General features: G+C 47.4%; 1 pseudogene; it reads right to left on the bottom strand.

The window, feature by feature from the left end:
• Window positions 1-16,909, bottom strand: part of LOC123152839 (disease resistance protein RPM1-like) — a 48,810-nt pseudogene that overhangs the window by 16,057 nt on the left and 15,844 nt on the right.

Raw genomic sequence — 16,909 nt, 5'->3', positions numbered from 1 at the left:
TCACCAGCTCCCCCCGTTGCAGCATCACGGTATTCAGGGGGCACATAGTTGTCATCGTACTCTTCTTCTTCGTCGTCTTCCATCATAACCCCTATTTCTCCGTGCCTCGTCCAAACATTATAGTGTGGCATGAAACCCTTGTAAAGCAGGTGGGTGTGAAGGATTTTCAGACACCGTATTCCCACATTTAGTGCATGGACAATACATAAAACCATTATGCTTGTTTGCCTCAGCCGCATCGAGAAACTCATGCACGCCCTTAATGTACTCGGAGGTGTGTCTGTCACCGTACATCCATTGCCGGTTCATCTGCGTGCATTATATATAATTAAGTGTCCAAATTAATAGAAGTTCATCATCACATTAAAACCAAAGTACATACATAGTTCTCATTTAACAACATATAGCTCTCCAGAGCATCTAATTAATTAAACCATACATTGAAACTATGTAAAACATTTAAATGCGAAAACAAAGACGAACATAATCGCAACCAAGGTAACAATTGATCCAACGGCATAATGATACCAAGCCTCGGTATGAATGGCATATTTTCTAATCTTTCTAATCTTCAAGCGCATTGCATCCATCTTTATCTTGTGATCATCGACGACATCCGCAACATGCAACTCCAATATCATCTTCTCCTCCTCATTTTTTTTATTTTTTCCTTCAAGAAATTGTTTTCTTCTTCAACTAAATTTAACCTCTCGACTATAGGGTCGGTTGGAATTTCCGGTTCACATACATCCTAGATAAATAAAATATATGTCACGTTGGTCCGCATAATTTTCATAAACAATAAATGAACCAATAGTTATAAAGATAATATATATACCACATCCGAATCATAGACAGGACGAGGGCCGACGGGGGCGGATACCAAAACCATCGCACTATATAAGATGCAATAATAAAAGTAAGAAAATGATACAAGTATCTATCTAAACATACAAGTAAGAATATTTTTCCTTTCAGAAAGAAGATAAGAACAAGAGGCTCACCACGGTGGTGTCGGTGATGAGATCGGCGCGGGTGATTGACGACGGTGAAGACGGGGGTGGGGCGTGACGGACCGCTAAATCTAGACAAATCTCGAGGAAAATGGAGCTTTGAGGTCGAGCTTCGAGAGGAGAAAGCTTAACTAGTGTGGCTCGGGCATTTCATCGAACACCTCATGTGCATAGGAGGTGAGCTAGAGCACCACACAAACCCCTCCCCTCGCCGGCCAGAGAAAAACAGAGCACTGGAGTGCTCTGCTCGCGGGCGAGGGTATATATAGGCACCTCATTGGTCCCGGTTCGTGGCATGAACCGGGACTAAAGGGCAGCCTTTGGTCCCGGTTCAGGCCACCAATCGGGACCAATGGTGGTGGGCCAGGAGCCAGGCCCATTGGTCCCGGGTCGTCCCACCAACCGGGACCAAAAGGTCCAGACGAACCGGGACCAATGGCCCAGCCGGCCCCCTGGGCTCACGAACCGGGTCCAGTGCCCCCTTTGGTCCCGGTTCTGGACTGAACCGGGACTAATGGGCTGAGCCGCCCTGGACCATTGCTCCCTTTTCTACTAGTGGTAATGAGTATAGTCATCCAAAATAACAAGATAATATTTGTAGCCTGAAAAACTAACAATTGGAGAAGTCCACAAGTCACAATGCAAAGGCTGAAATGGTGTAGTGGTATATGTTGTCGAAGTGGAGAAGGGAAGGCGTGTGTGTTTGCCCATCTGACAAGCAGTACATAGTGGAGACTTGGGAGGTTTATTACATTTGGAGGAAATATCAAAGGGAAAATGAGCTAAAGAAGAAGAGCCCGGGTGCCCGAGCCGTTTATGCCAAAGATCCGAAATCGCAAAAGCACAAGCCGCCGGTGTAGCGCCGCCATGGTCGCCGAAGAAGTGGTAGAGCTCGTCACCACTATTGGACCTCAGAAGCACCTCCTTGGTGTGAAAATCCTTCATGGAAAAGCCAACGGGATCAAATTCCACAGAAACAAGATTATCACGTGTAAACTTTCGTACAGAGATAAGGTTTTGCACAACATTGGGAGATAACAGAATGTGAGTAAGGTAGAAGGGGCGAGGAGGGAGCCGAGTGTTACCGATGGCGATGACAGGGAGACGAGCCCCATTACCGACGATGATATGACGAGTATTATGCGCTAAAAGGGAATGAGACTCGAGCAAGGTACCTGGGTCGCCGGTGACATGCGAGGACGCGCCGGTGTCCATGATCCAGTCTGCATGGGGCGGGTAGCCGTGCCCCTAGCTGGGCGCGGCGTGGAACATCGCGGTCGCATCCCACGAGTAAGGCGAGGCAACGGCGTACGGAGGTGGTGGAGGCAGGGTCGGAGCAGTGGTGTACGCAGAGTAGGCGTGATGAGGTGCGCCTGGACGCGGACCGAGGACGCCCGCGGAGTTGGGTGGAACCCACAGGGAGCGCGGCGGCGGGAAGGGCATGCCCATGGGCGCGAAATAGCCCAACCACGGCTGTGGCCCGCGGCCGCCGCCAGCGGGATCGCCGCGACCCCGTCCACGGCCGCCACGCCCGCGGGTGCCGCCGCCCGGATGACCGCCGCCTGGATGACCACCACGGCCGCCGTTGCCACCACTCGGACGACCACCGCCAGGAGGGCCGCCAGGAGGAGCACGGTCACCGCGGTCGGCACCGCGGCCGCCACGCCCGTCGGCGCCCCGTGCGTCGTCGTGGAGGACGGCCAGCACCTGCGGGCCCTCGGTGCGCGCGCGCTTGTCGATGGCGAGCTCGGCGAGGACCAAGCGCGACCGCGCCTGGGCGAACGTGGGCAGCGGTACAATGGACTGGATGATGGCGGCCGGCAGCTCGAACTTCTTGCCGACGCCGTCGAGCATCTGCAGGGTCAGGGTGCGGTCGGTGACTGGTTCCCGGACGTCAGCGAGGGCGACGGCGATGCCTGGAGGCGGCGGCAGTATTCATTGATGGTGAGGTCACCGCGGACGCATGCCTGGAACTCCTGACCGAGGTGCATCGCGTGCTCGGCCTCGTTGGCGAGGAAGTACTCGTGAAGGCGCTGCCAAATGGTGTAAGCGGTGGAGTCGGGTGGAGCGACGTGGTCGAGGAGATCACCTTCGATGGTGGAGAAGAACCAGAGGCGGATAGTGTTGTCGTCGTCGCGCCACTGTGGATCGGAGAGGCGCGCCGCGGCCCCGGCCTGGACGTGCGTCTCCGCATGGTACCGCGCGAAGAGGAGGTTGAGGTAGTTGCGCCAGCGGGTGAAGTTGGTCCCATCCAGGGCCAACTTGAAGTCGACGACCCCGGCGATGCTCGGAGGGAGGCCGCCGGGAGGGGGAGTGGTGGTGGGCACAAAGAGAGGGATCGGGGGAAGGGGGTTGGGTGGGGATGCAGCGAGAGGCAAATCGCCGGAGTTGGTGAGATCTGGGGTGAGCGACGCGCGGGGACGCTCAGCGGCGGCTGCAGCGGCGGCGAGTTCCTCGGCAGAGGGGTTGTGGCCGAGGCCGCCGTCGACAGGAGAGGGAGGTGGGCTGGTCGACATGGGAAGGAGAGAGACCTAAGCTCTGATTACCAAGAAGAATGGTGGAATGACTCTCGCATCTATTCCATTCAACACAGCTGTTACATATACACGGAGGCACGAAGCCGAACTCCCTACATGCAGGGAGTGGATGGCTTGAGTGGAGTTACAGGCGGAAGACTAGGGCCTAATTACAACAGCCATCTCATCGCATACAATACAGGTACATGCAACGGTACAAGTCAACAGTACAATTCAACAGGGAGGAAATAGACTGCAACAACCACTCGAGTGACGCACCTCTTCTCTGATAAATACGGTCCAAACAAACACAAAGAGACGTGAGGGAAGTGAGCTTCTGAAGGGACGTGCAGAGTATCTTGCTCTTTCGCTTGCTGGCCCCTACTGTGACACTTAACTTTCTTAGCTTTATAAGCTCGCGGAGCTCTTTAACTGCTTTCCTACTAGTCCGCTCAGTGTCCACGACCTCTAGTATCACTAGCTCCTTTAGGTTGCTGATCCCTTTGGGCACCCTCACACCTCGAGAGTTGGACAAACGACCAGTCCATGCAATGTGAAAGATCATCATAGTGGATGGACGCTCATCCGGACTAAATAAAGGAGTGAACAAAATAGGGATATAGAATGGTGACATCAACCAGACCAGAGGGTAAAGTAAGTACAAACTAGTTACAAGACCATGCTTGCTACATCGGAGGCTACGAAGGCTTCGTAGTTTAGTGATCTCAGATGGAAGCGATGTGATGTTACCATGTCTCATATCCAAAATCTGCAAGCCTTGTAGTTTCCCTATGGATCTTGGGAGCTTGTAAACACATGAACCCCAATGAAGCTCGAGATTGACATATTTCAAATGACATAATGACCCTATATTGTTTATATCTTTTTGTTTGATTTCAAAACGGGCATCATGTAGATCCAAGATTCTAAGCATCCTAAAGTCGGGCGAACAAAGCGAAGGTGCCGGCTTCATGGGTCTCTCACCAAGCACAGTCAATGACCGGACATGGCTCCAATCCATGCCTTTATTCGGGCTCCAACTGCCTTGGTATGCTACATGACGGAAGTTATCCCCTGCTATGCCGGTTACATTATCCCACGCCGAGCATGCAAAATTTTCATCTCTAGAAATTGAGATCATGACATCGCGAACGATATCATGAACTCGGCAGCTCTTCACGGTTCCCTCTATGTTCACTCTTGATGACTAAATCATGCTTCTCTTCATTAGGTCATTAAAATAACTATTCCCAACATCCTCGATGTTGACCCCATCCCTGGCTATAACAAACCCCTCAGCTATCCATCTTTCTACCAAACGCCTCCTTCTGATTTCAAAATCCTCTGGGAAAATGCTTAAATACATAAAGACTGACTTAAGATGAGAAGGCAAGTAGTTGTAACCAAGAGTTACCATCCTCCTCATTGCTTCAAGGCTTCTGTTTTGCTCAAGCTCTGAGGTGATTTGGTTATAAATACGTTGCCACTCGCTGACCGCTCTGGTGGCAAGCATGCCTCCTATAGTGAGTATAGCTAGGGGTAAACATCCGGACTTTTTAACTATCTTTGGAATTACTTTCCTCATATCCTCGTCATTTTTCATGCCTTCCACACCTTTTCTACTCTTCATTAGTAGCAAATTTAAGGCATCTTCCGTTTCTAGGGGTTTATGGTGGTACACAAATGGCCTAGAAGATTCAAGGGTACATTCCTCAAGTAAACTAACATCTCGTGTTGTTACCATTATCCGGCTACCTTTGTTGTTTCCAATAGGAAAAGCAATACTTTTGATCCAATTCCAATCCTTTGTTCCACAAATCATCAAGAACAACAAAGTACCTCTTCTCAAGTAGCTCTTTCCTCAGATAGTTGGCGAGATTCTCTTCTCGCACTGCATCCCCTTCAAGTTGGTTCTTGAGTGCTTCATGGCCAAAAAGTTCTCTGATTATAACTTTGAGAAACTCCATCCTAACAAATGACTGCGAGATAGTGATCCAAGCACAACATGGAAAGTATTTTATACTTTCGTAAACCTTTGTAGTAAGAGTAGTCTTACCCAGACCACCCATGCCGACCACGCAGACTACCTGCACAGGGCCATTGTTGGCATTCATATTTATAAGATTCATCAACTCTTGTTTAGGATTGGAGAATCCCACAAGTTCAGCTTCATCGATATTGCTAGCTGAATGGCTACGAATATCTTCCATGCAAGAATCCCTCTCATCGATAGTTCTACTGATTTGGTTCTTCTCAATAAGGTTGTAGCGTCTGTTCCTGCTACTCACTTCTTCGACTCTTGATTTGAGATCACCGATCTGCATAGCGATCCGATGGCGATCTTTGAGCTTCACCAACTTCCGCGACAAGCTTGGACTTGCCACATGAACCATGAATTCATTAAGACAATCTTCAACATTGTAGGACATATCCCTTACTTGCTTCACCCACACCTTCAGTAGCACGTCTTTCTCCTTAATTTCTTCAGCGACCAGCAGGAATGCTTGCATCGTCTCTAGCTCATCTTTGATAAACCTGCCAAATCAGACAACGGTTCGGAAGGAAACCTAGAACAATGCTCAATGGCATTATACAGCTCTAACACACACACAAGAATTTATGGAGAAACCTGCACCGGCTTGAACAGATTTTAGGCAAAATCAAATCAGAACTTAATTGTGTAATGCTAACAGTAAAGTGAAGGTGTTGTTTATGTTGATAGCATTCATAAATCGAACCAAGTGTTCCCCTAACACTAATAGAAAAAGGGTCAAATGTGAAGCACATTAGTGCCGGTTTGTATTTGAGCCGGCACTAATGTATACATTAGTGCCGGTTCCAACGGCTAGCCGGGCCGCTTTCATTAGTACCGGTTCGTGGCGAACCTTTAGCACCGGTTCGTGCCACGAACCGGTACTAATGAGAGTGGTGGCAGGATGTTGTCAGAATGGGGCCCCTCCAGCCCCTTTAGTACCGGTTCGTGCCACGAACCGGTACTAAAGGCCGTCCTATATAAACCCTTCGTCCACCAGCACTCTGTTCTTCCCCCTTTTCCCTCTCCCTCTCCTCTGTTCTTCCCTTCTTCCTCTCGAGTTCATCACAAAATTTTCCCAAAATTTGTCAAGATTTGAAGGCCCTCATCCATTCAAATGATCACAAAGGTTAGCAACTTTGTCCTTTCATCTCTCATTGCTAGATTAGCTCTTGCATTGGTTTATATAGTGATTAATTTGTGAGTTTAGTAATTTGGGAGGATATATATATGTGCTAGTATTTGATTTATATGCAATTTGAGGTCAAAAATAACACTTAGTTTGCATATGTAGGTGTGGTTTACTTAGTGCCTTCTAAATCTCCATCGTAGCCACTGTCGATCGCCCGCACCGTCCCGTCGCCGGCACCACCTTGTGGTGAGCCTCTTGTTCATGAAATTTTATATAAAAATTGATGTTTGTGTGATTTGGATATATAGTTACTCGTATAATTATCTTACCCGTATGTTGTTTGTTATACATATAGTGCCATGGTTTTGATATCCGTCCCCGTCGGCCCTAGTCCTTGTTATGATTCGGATGTGGTATGTATATTCTCTTTTAAAACTAGTTGCATTTCGTGTTTATGACAAATTATGCCCATCAAGTTGACACAGAAATTGTTTCTAGGAGGTATGTGAACCGGAAATTCCAACCGACCCTATTGCCGAGAGGTTAAATTTAGTTGAAAGAGAAAACGAGTACTTGAAAGAAAAATTGAAAAGAATTGAGGGGGAGAAGATGGAATTGGAGTTGCATGTTGCCGATGTCGTCGATGATCACAAGATCAAGATGGAGAAAATGCGCTTGAAGATTAGAAAGATTAGAAAATATGCCATCGATAGTGAGGCTTGGTATCATTATGCTGTTGGATCCATTGTTACCTTAGTTGCGATCTTGATCGTATTTGTTGTTGCATTTAAATGCTTTAGCTAGAGAGTTATTTGTTTGTTGCATTTAAGTGTTGTATGCACTTTATGTATGAACTTGTATTAATTTGGTCTATTCGGTGTTGTGTAATGAAGATGAGCCGGCAATGGATGTACGATGACCGATGCTCTCCCCAGTTCGTTGAGGGCGTGCATACTTTTTTGCTTGCGGCTGAGGCAAACAAGCGGGCGGATGGTTTTATGCCTTGTCCATGTGCTCGCTGTAAGAATGGTCACAATTACTCTACGTCAAGAACCATTCACGTCCACCTGTTTAAGTCCGGTTTCATGCCCCATTATAATGTTTGGACCAAGCACGGAGAAATAGGGGTTATGATGGAAGACAATGAAGAAGAAGAGGACGACGACAGCTATCCTGGCCATGGGTTCCCTGAATACGACGATACAACAATGGGGGAAGAAGCTGAGCCGGTAATGCGGGAAGAAGCTGAGCCGGCAATGCGGGAAGAAGCTGAAGAAGAGGCATCAGATGAGCCCATTGATGATCTAGGTCGAGCCATTGCCGATGCAAAGAGAAACTGCACAAGTGATTTGGAGAAGAAGAAGTTGCAGCGCATGTTAGAGGATCACAAAAAATTGTTGTACCTGAATTGCGTAGGTGACAAGAAAAAGCTGGGCACCACACTGGAATTGCTGCAATGGAAGGCAGAGAATGGTGTATCTGACAAGGGATTTGGAAAGTTGCTGATAATGATAAAGGATATGCTTCCAAAGGACAACGAATTGCCCGAGAGTACGTACGAAGGAAAGAAGGCTGTCTGCCCTCTAGGGTTAGAGGTGCAGAAGATACATGCATGCCCTAATGATTGCATCCTCTACCGCGGTGAGTACGAGGATTTGAACGCTTGCCCGGTATGTGGTGCATTGCGCTATAAGATCTGCCGCGATGACCCTGGTGATGTCGAGGGCCGGCGCCCCAGGAAGAAGATTCCTGCCAAGGTGATGTGGTATGCTCCTATAATACCACAGTTGAAACGTTTGTTCCAAAACAAAGAGCATGCCAAGGCAATGCGATGGCACAGAGAAGACCGTAAGAAAGACGGAAAGTTGAGAGTACCCGCTGACGGGTCGCAGTGGAGAAAAATCGAAAGAAAGTACGGGAAGGAGTTTGCAGATGACGCAAGGAGCGTATGGTTTGGTCTAAGCGCAGATGGCATTAATCCTTTTGGGGAGCAGAGCAGCAACCATAGCACCTGGCCTGTGACTCTATGTTTGTATAACCTTCCTCCTTGGTTGTGCATGAAGCGGAAGTTCATTATGATGCCAGTGCTCATCCAAGGCCCTAAGCAACCCGGCAACGACATTGATGTGTACCTAAGGCCATTAGTTGAAGAACTCTTACAACTGTGGAATGGAACAGGTGTACGTGCGTGGGATGAGCACATGGGGGAAGAATTTGACCTAAAGGCATTGCTGTTCGTGACCATCAATGATTGGCCTGCTCTCAGTAACCTTTCAGGACAGACAAACAAGGGATACCGCGCATGCACGCACTGTTTGGACGATACCGACAGTATATATTTGGCTAATAAGAATGTGTACCTGGGACATCGTCGATTTGTTCCGAGCAGGCATCCCGTAAGAAAGAAAGGCAAGCATTTCAAAGGTGAGGCGGATCACCGGACGAAGCTTCGCCACCGTACTGGTGCTGATGTACATGATATGGTCAAGGATTTGAAGGTGGTCTTTGGAAAGGGTTCTGGTGCACAACCTGTTCCGAATGACGCTGACGGACGCTCACCCATGTGGAAGAAGAAATCTATATTTTGGGACCTGCCCTATTGGAAAGACCTCGAGGTCCGCTCCGCAATCGACGTGATGCATGTGACGAAGAATCTTTGTGTGACCCTGCTTGGCTTCTTGGGCGTGTATGGGAAGACAAAAGATACACCTGAGGCACGGGAGGACCAGCAACGTATGCACGGAAAAGACGGCATACATCAGGGTCATGCAAGCTACGCTCTTACCAAAGAAGAGAAGGAAATCTTCTTTGAATGCCTGCTCAGTATTAAGGTACCGTCTGGCTTCTCGTCGAATATAAAGGGAATAATAAACATGGCAGAGAAAAAGTTCCAGAACCTAAAGTCTCATGACTACCACGTGATTATGACGCAACTGCTTCCGGTTGCATTGAGGGGGCTTCTACCGGAAAACGTCCGATTAGCCATTGTGAAGCTATGTGCATTTCTCAATGCAATCTCTCAGAAGGTAATCGATCCAGAAATCATACCAAGGTTACAGAATGATTTGGTGCAATGTCTTGTCAGTTTCGAGTTGGTGTTCCCACCATCCTTCTTCAACATCATGACGCACGTCCTAGTTCACCTATGCGAAGAGATTAACGTTTTGGGTCCTGTATTTCTACACAATATGTTCCCCTTTGAGATGTTCATGGGAGTCTTAAAGAAATATGTTCATAACCGTGCTTGGTCAGAAGGAAGCATCTCCAAGGGCCATCAAAATGAGGAGGTCATTGAGTTTTGTATTGACTTTATTCCTGACCTTAAGCCGATTGGTGTTCCTGAATCGCGGCATAAGGGCAGACTGGATGGAAAAGGCACACTAGGAGGGGAACAAATAATATGTATGGACGGACATTCTCTCACTGAAGCACACTACACAGTTCTACAGAATTCCGCCTTGGTGGCTCCGTATATGGATGAACACAAGAATTTGCTACGCTCCAAACACCTGGAGCAGTCTGATGACTGGATTACACGTGAACAAACCAGGAGTTTCGCCAGCTGGTTGCAAGCACGTACCATGCATGACACCTCTATTGAAGATGACCTGTACTTGCTGTCCCAGTTACCATCTTCGAAAATAATGACTTTCAAAGGGTATGAGATAAATGGTAATACATTTTACACGATCGCCCAAGATAAGAAGAGCACCAACCAAAACAGTGGTGTCCGCTTTGATGCAGAAACCAAGACGGGAAAGGAAACATATTATGGTTATATACAGGACAATGGGAACTTGACTATCGACGTGGTTTGAAGGTCCCTTTGTTTCGGTGCAAATGGGTCAATATGACACGAGGCGGTGTAACGGAAGACCCGCAGTACGGAATGACAACAGTGGATCTCAACAATCTTGCGTATGCAGACGAACCATTCGTCCTAGGCAATGATGTGGCACAGGTTTTCTATGTGAAGGACATGTCTACCAAGCCAAGAAAAAGAAAAGATAAGGAAGCGAATGCATCGTACGATGAGCCAAAGCGGCACATAGTTCTTTCTGGGAAGAGAAACATCGTGGGAGTGGATGACAAGACAGACAAGTCAGAAGATTATGAAAAGTTTGATGAAATTGCTCCATTCACAGTGAATATTGACCCGAGCATCCCGTTAAATGATGAAGATTTTCCATGGCTACGACGCAAAGGGACACACGCGAAGAAAAAGTTTCACACCCAAAGATCTGGGATGTGATCGGCTTAACTATCATCACTTTCTTCTGTGTTTCACACCCAGGAGGGAATCTCTGTAATAGTTAGGGTAGCTAGTTATGTGTTTTGGCATTTGAAACGCAAAGAAATTTTATGTGCAAGCAAATTCTTTCATGCATTTACTGATTTTTTCAGCTAAATGACCCTGAAATTGAAAAGCATTTCAAATGAACTCAGAAAAGGATGAAAGTTGGCATGGTATCATAATTTCACCCACATAGCATGTGCAAACAAGTAGAGAGGGTTACCGCAAAAACTGGATGCACTTCGTGTACAAAATGGACAATCTGTTTCGAAGTATCAGGGTTTCGGACAAAAACTCATCCGTTAGAAAGGCATTTCATTTTTAAATAACTTAAGCATTACCAAATTGAATATAATGATAAAACACACTAATATTAAACATAAAAAAGAATCACTGAAAAATGTATTTTTAAAGTTAAGTTATTCACAAACTAGTGATTCACACAAATTTCAAATAATTCAAAATTTAAACTATTCAAATTTAAAAACTACCGGCACTAACTGAAAGTTTCTAAAAACTATCAAAAATATTCACAAAGAAACTCTAAATACAGCAAAAAACAACTAAAAATAAATAAAACAAAATAAGTAAAGCAGAAAAGAAAAAACTAAATAAAAAAAGGCCACCTACTGGGCCACAACGGCCTACATACGACTAGAAACCCAACCTGTGGTTGGGCCAGGATGCAGGCCCGCAAGCCCAATAGGCCCCACAAGGCAGAGTAGCAGAGGTAGGCCCAGAAGGCCTGCTTTAGAGAGGAGCTCGAGACAGCAGCGGTGGCGGGGCTTATAAGCAGGTGTAAGCGCCCTTCGGCTAGCGAGGTGGGACCAAACTTCTGCGCCCCTCGCCTGGCAGCGCACCCCCTTTAGTACCGGGTCGTGGCACCAACCGGTACTAAAGGGGGGGCCTTTAGTACCGGTTGGAGCCACCACCCGGTACTAAAGGGGGTCGCTTCCCGCCGCTTGGGCTAGCCAAAACAGACCTTTAGTACCGGTTGGTGGCTCCAACCGGTACTAAAGGTACCTTCTATATATACAACACTTCGAAAAATTTCATTCTCCCCCTCTGTTTCTTCCCGATCGATCGACGCCTCCCCCATCCTACGCCGCCCCCGTCGCGCGCCGTTGCCGTCGCCGCCCCCATCCTCGTCGCCGCCCTCATCTCCGTCGCCGCCCCTGTTCCCGTCGCCGCCCCCGTCGCCGTCGCCGCCCTCATCTCCGTCGCCACCCCGGGCCCGTCCCCGTCCCCGGCGCCGTCCCCGCGTCGCCGCCCCGTCACGCCCCGGGCCGTCGCGTCGCCGTCGCCGTCGCCCCGCTGTGAGCTCTCCCCCTCTAACCCCTCTCCCTCGCCCCCAGTGGCCACCATGGGTGCCCCCCCGAGCCCATATACACACACACAAGCATGCATGATGAACACACACACACGCACATAGAAGTTGTTTTTTCTGTTTTTAGTGTTAGATGCTTAGTGTTTAATTAGTATGGAATAGCATATAGAATTTTGACATATGCAATGCTTAGTGTTAGATGCTTAGTGTTAGATGCTTAGTGTTTTTAGTGAGCCCGGATATAATTAGTGTTTAATTAGTATGGATTTTTTTATATAATGTTGTTTTTCTATTTTTAATGGATGTATAGAAGTTGTTTTTTCTGTTTTTAGTGTTAGATGCTTAATTAGTATGAAATAGCATATAGAATTTTGACATATGCAATGCTTAGTGTTAGATGCTTAGTGTTAGATGCTTAGTGTTTTTAGTGAGCCCGGATATAATTAGTGTTTAATTAGTATGGAATTTTTTTATATAATGTTGTTTTTCTGTTTTTAATGGATGTATAGAAGTTCTTTTTTCGGTTTTAAGTGTTAGATGCTTAATTAGTATGAAATAGCTTATAGAATTTTGACATATGCAATGATAGCATAATTAGTGTTACATTTGCATATAGTATTTTGTTGTCGACGATGCCCGTCCCGCATCCTCGCCGTCGACACGTCCTGCTTCAGAGGACCCATGTCCGGGACTGGGCTCTGCCGGGCTGGCACTGGGAGGTGCTACCTTCAGGGGCGCGACGCTTGGTGAGGAACCCGGCCCCGGGTCCCGTCGTCGACCCTCATCTCCTTTGGTGGCATTCGCATGGGCCACTTTCGGTGCGGAGGGAGCCGGCCCCGCCGGAGGTGGTACGTCGCCGTGTCAGGGAGGAGGATGAGCACGTCCATCGCTACATGGCTGCTATGGACGTCAGGTTCTCCAATACCTGGCAGGTTCTTTGGGGAGATCACCCAAGCTATGATCCAGTGATGGTTCCTTCACTTTGGTTGTCCACCGCCTAGATTACTCTCTAGTATTCGATCTTTATTAGCTAGCTAGCTAGCTAGTGATGTATTCGATATATAATATTCGAGATGATTTATTCGAGATTATATATATTATTTGAGATGATGTATTCGACGAGATTATATCTATTATTCGAGACGACGTATTCGAGATTAAATCTATTATTCGAGACGATGTATTCGAGATTATATCTATTATTGGAGACGATGTATTCGAGATTATGTCTATTATTCGAGATTATACTAAATTGTTTTATATTTCTTTTGGCATAGTTAAATAAAAGCTATGGCGGACAATACCGACAGAGAGAGAGAACAGACCATGTTCGATATCATACGCGGGCCAGATGATGATCAGAATGAAGAAGATTTTGACGGCTCCGAATTTCTAAACAACACCGGAGAGGGTGATATGATATTCGACCGCGACGACTGAGAAGATGAAGTCATGAACTACGACGAAGAACATGTTGATCCTGAAACAACAAACACCGGCGAGGTATATATATTTATATAAGCAGGAATCTGGTGATCATCGCATGTTTTAAATGAGTTGAAGATATATTAACGAATCGATCTTTCTTCTTTTAGCCATCCGGATCGAGCAAATCTTCAGGCAAAAGGACGAAACGAGGCCCGAACAAAAAGTTGAAGGAGGGCGTAAAGTACAATATTGAGGCATTGAAACCTAATGGCGAACCATTAGCGCCTAAGAAGATTGCGGACAAGTTCGTTCGTCAGTGCGGAGTTCTTGTGAAGGACCAACTCCCGATCTCCCTTCAAGAATGGAGAAAGCCAGCAAAGCCACGTCCAGATGTTACTTTTGTCGACGAGAATAAAAAAAACTACTTTGGGATACTCTCATGGAACATTTCACCCTACCAGATAATATCACAGAAGCAGATGTGCGGAAAGTCAAGGACGCTGCTTTTAGGAAGATGGCAGTTGCATTCAAGAACCACAAGAGAATGACGTGGGAGAAGTACGTCAAGGGAGGAAGGAAGACTCCAGTATTCAAGGGGATACTAGAGAATCAAAGTGCTCATTGGGACGATTTCGTGAAATTCAAGGATTCAGAATTAGCTAAGGAACAGTCGAGAATAAACAAGGCCAATGCCGAAAAAAAGGATAAGTTTTATAAGCTGGGGCCAGGTGGCTACGCAGTGGCAATGCCTAAGTGGGATAAGTCTGAGAAAGAGATGGAGGATGCAAGTGTCACTCCGGTTACTAAGAGCTGGCCCCCCAGGTGCAGGACTTGGTTCTATGCGCATGGGGGGGAGTTGGACCCGAAGACAGGCAATGTTTCGACGAAGGCATGTCTGAACGGAGCCGACGATGCGCTACTTGTTGCAATAGAAGAGGCTCGATCGGGGGTGTTCCAGCCCAACAGAGAGAACGACGAGCTTACGCGTGCCCTGGGAAATCGTGAACACCCGGGAAGAACACGAGGCAAGGGCGCTATTCCGTGGTACGAGGGGTTTTCGGACTGGAATGCCGACTACAGAACCCGTGCGAGAAAGAAGATTGCGGAGGACGAGAAGAGGAAGATGGAGGAGGAGCAGATGAAGCGGGACTATGAACGCCTTCAAGGCCTAGAAGCAAGTTAAGCGGAATTGGCAGCTAAATTCCAGCGGCAGCAGGAGCAGATCGACTCACTTAGCCAGCAAAGGGGGTCTCAGCAGCTGCAGCAGCTAGTGGATGATCCAGCATTGGATACCACTGTTGGGGAACGTAGCAGAAATTCAAAATTTTCCTACGTGTCATCAAGATCTATCTACGGAGAGACCAGCAACGAGTAGAAAGAGAGTGCATCTACATACCCTTGTAGATCGCTAAGCGGAAGCGTTCAAGTGAACGGGGTTGATGGAGTCGTACTCGTCGTGATTCAAATCACCGATGATCCTAGTGTCGAACGGACGGCACCTCCGCGTTCAACACACGTACAGCCCGGTGACGTCTCCCACGCCTTGATCCAGCAAGGAGAGAGGGAGAGGTTGAGGAAGACTCCATCCAACAGCAGCACAACGGCGTGGTGGTGGTGGAGGAGCGTGGCAATCCAGCAGGGCTTCGCCAAGCACCATGGGAGAGGAGGAGTAGGGAGAGAGGTAGGGCTGTGCCAGAACTTCGTGTATAGCTCCCATGCGCCTCCCCACTATATATAGGGGTGGAGGGGCTGGTTTCTTGCCCTCCAAGTCCATTGGGGCGTTGGCCAAGGTGGGAGGAAAGAAATCTCATTATTTCCTTCCCCACCGATTGTTATCCCCCCTTTTTAGGGATCTTGATCTTATCCCTTCGGGATATGATCTTATTCCTTCTAAGGGGGGATCTTGGTGCGCCTTGACCAGGGGTGTGGGGCCTTTCCCCCACTACCCACGTTCATGTGGGTCCCCCCATGCAGGTGGGCCCCACTCCGGAACCTTCTAGAACCTTCCCGGTACAATACCGAAAAATCCCGAACATTTTCCGGTGGCCAAAATAGGACTTCCCATATATAAATCTTTACCTCCGGACCATTCCGGAACTCCTCGTGACGTCCGGGATCTCATCCGGGACTCCGAACAACATTCGGTAACCACATACAAGCTTCCTTTATAACCCTAGCGTCATCGAACCTTAAGTGTGTAGACCCTACGGGTTCGGGAGACATGCAGACATGACCGAGACGTTCTCCGGTCAATAACCAACAGCGGGATCTGGATACCCATGATGGCTTCCACATGTTCCACGATGATCTCATCGGATGAACCACGATGTCAAGGACTTAATCAATCCCGTATTCAATTCCCTTTGTCTATCGGTATGTTACTTGCCCGAGATTCGATCGTCGGTATCCAATACCTTGTTCAATCTCGTTACCGGCAAGTCTCTTTACTCGTTCCGTAACACATCATCCCGTGATCAACTCCTTGGTCACATTGCGCATATGATGATGTCCTACCGGGTGGGCCCAGAGATACCTCTCCGTTTACACGGAGTGACAAATCCCAGTCTCGATCCGCATAAAACAATAGATACTTTCGGAGATACTTGTAGTGCACCTTTATAGTCACCCAGTTACGTTGTGACGTTTGATACACCCAAAGCACTCCTACGGTATCCAGGAGTTACACGCTCTCATGGTCGAAGGAAGAGATACTTGACATTGGCAAAGCTCTAGCAAATGAACTACACGATCTTTTGTGCTAGTCTTAGGATTGGGTCTTGTCCATCACATCATTCTCCTAATGATGTGATCCCGTTATCAACGACATCCAATGTCCATAGCCAGGAAACCATGACTATCTGTTGATCACAACGAGCTAGTCAACTAGAGGCTCACTAGGGACATATTGTGGTCTATGTATTCACACGTGTATTACGATTTCCGGATAATACAGTTATAGCATGAATAAAAGACAATTATCATGAACAAGGAAATATAATAATAATACTTTTATTATTGCCTCTAGGGCATATTTCCAACAGTCTCCCACTTGCACTAGAGTCAATAATCTAGTTCACATCGCCATGTGATTAACACTCACAGGTCACATCGCCATGTGATTAACACTCACAGGTCACATCGCCATGTGACTAATACCCAAGAGTTTA

This window comes from Triticum aestivum, chromosome 7A (genome assembly GCF_018294505.1).
Source record: "Triticum aestivum cultivar Chinese Spring chromosome 7A, IWGSC CS RefSeq v2.1, whole genome shotgun sequence".
Taxonomy (NCBI): Eukaryota; Viridiplantae; Streptophyta; class Magnoliopsida; order Poales; family Poaceae; genus Triticum; species Triticum aestivum.
The sequence above is the reverse complement of the archived record's forward strand: the minus strand, read 5'-3'. Positions and strand labels throughout refer to the sequence as shown.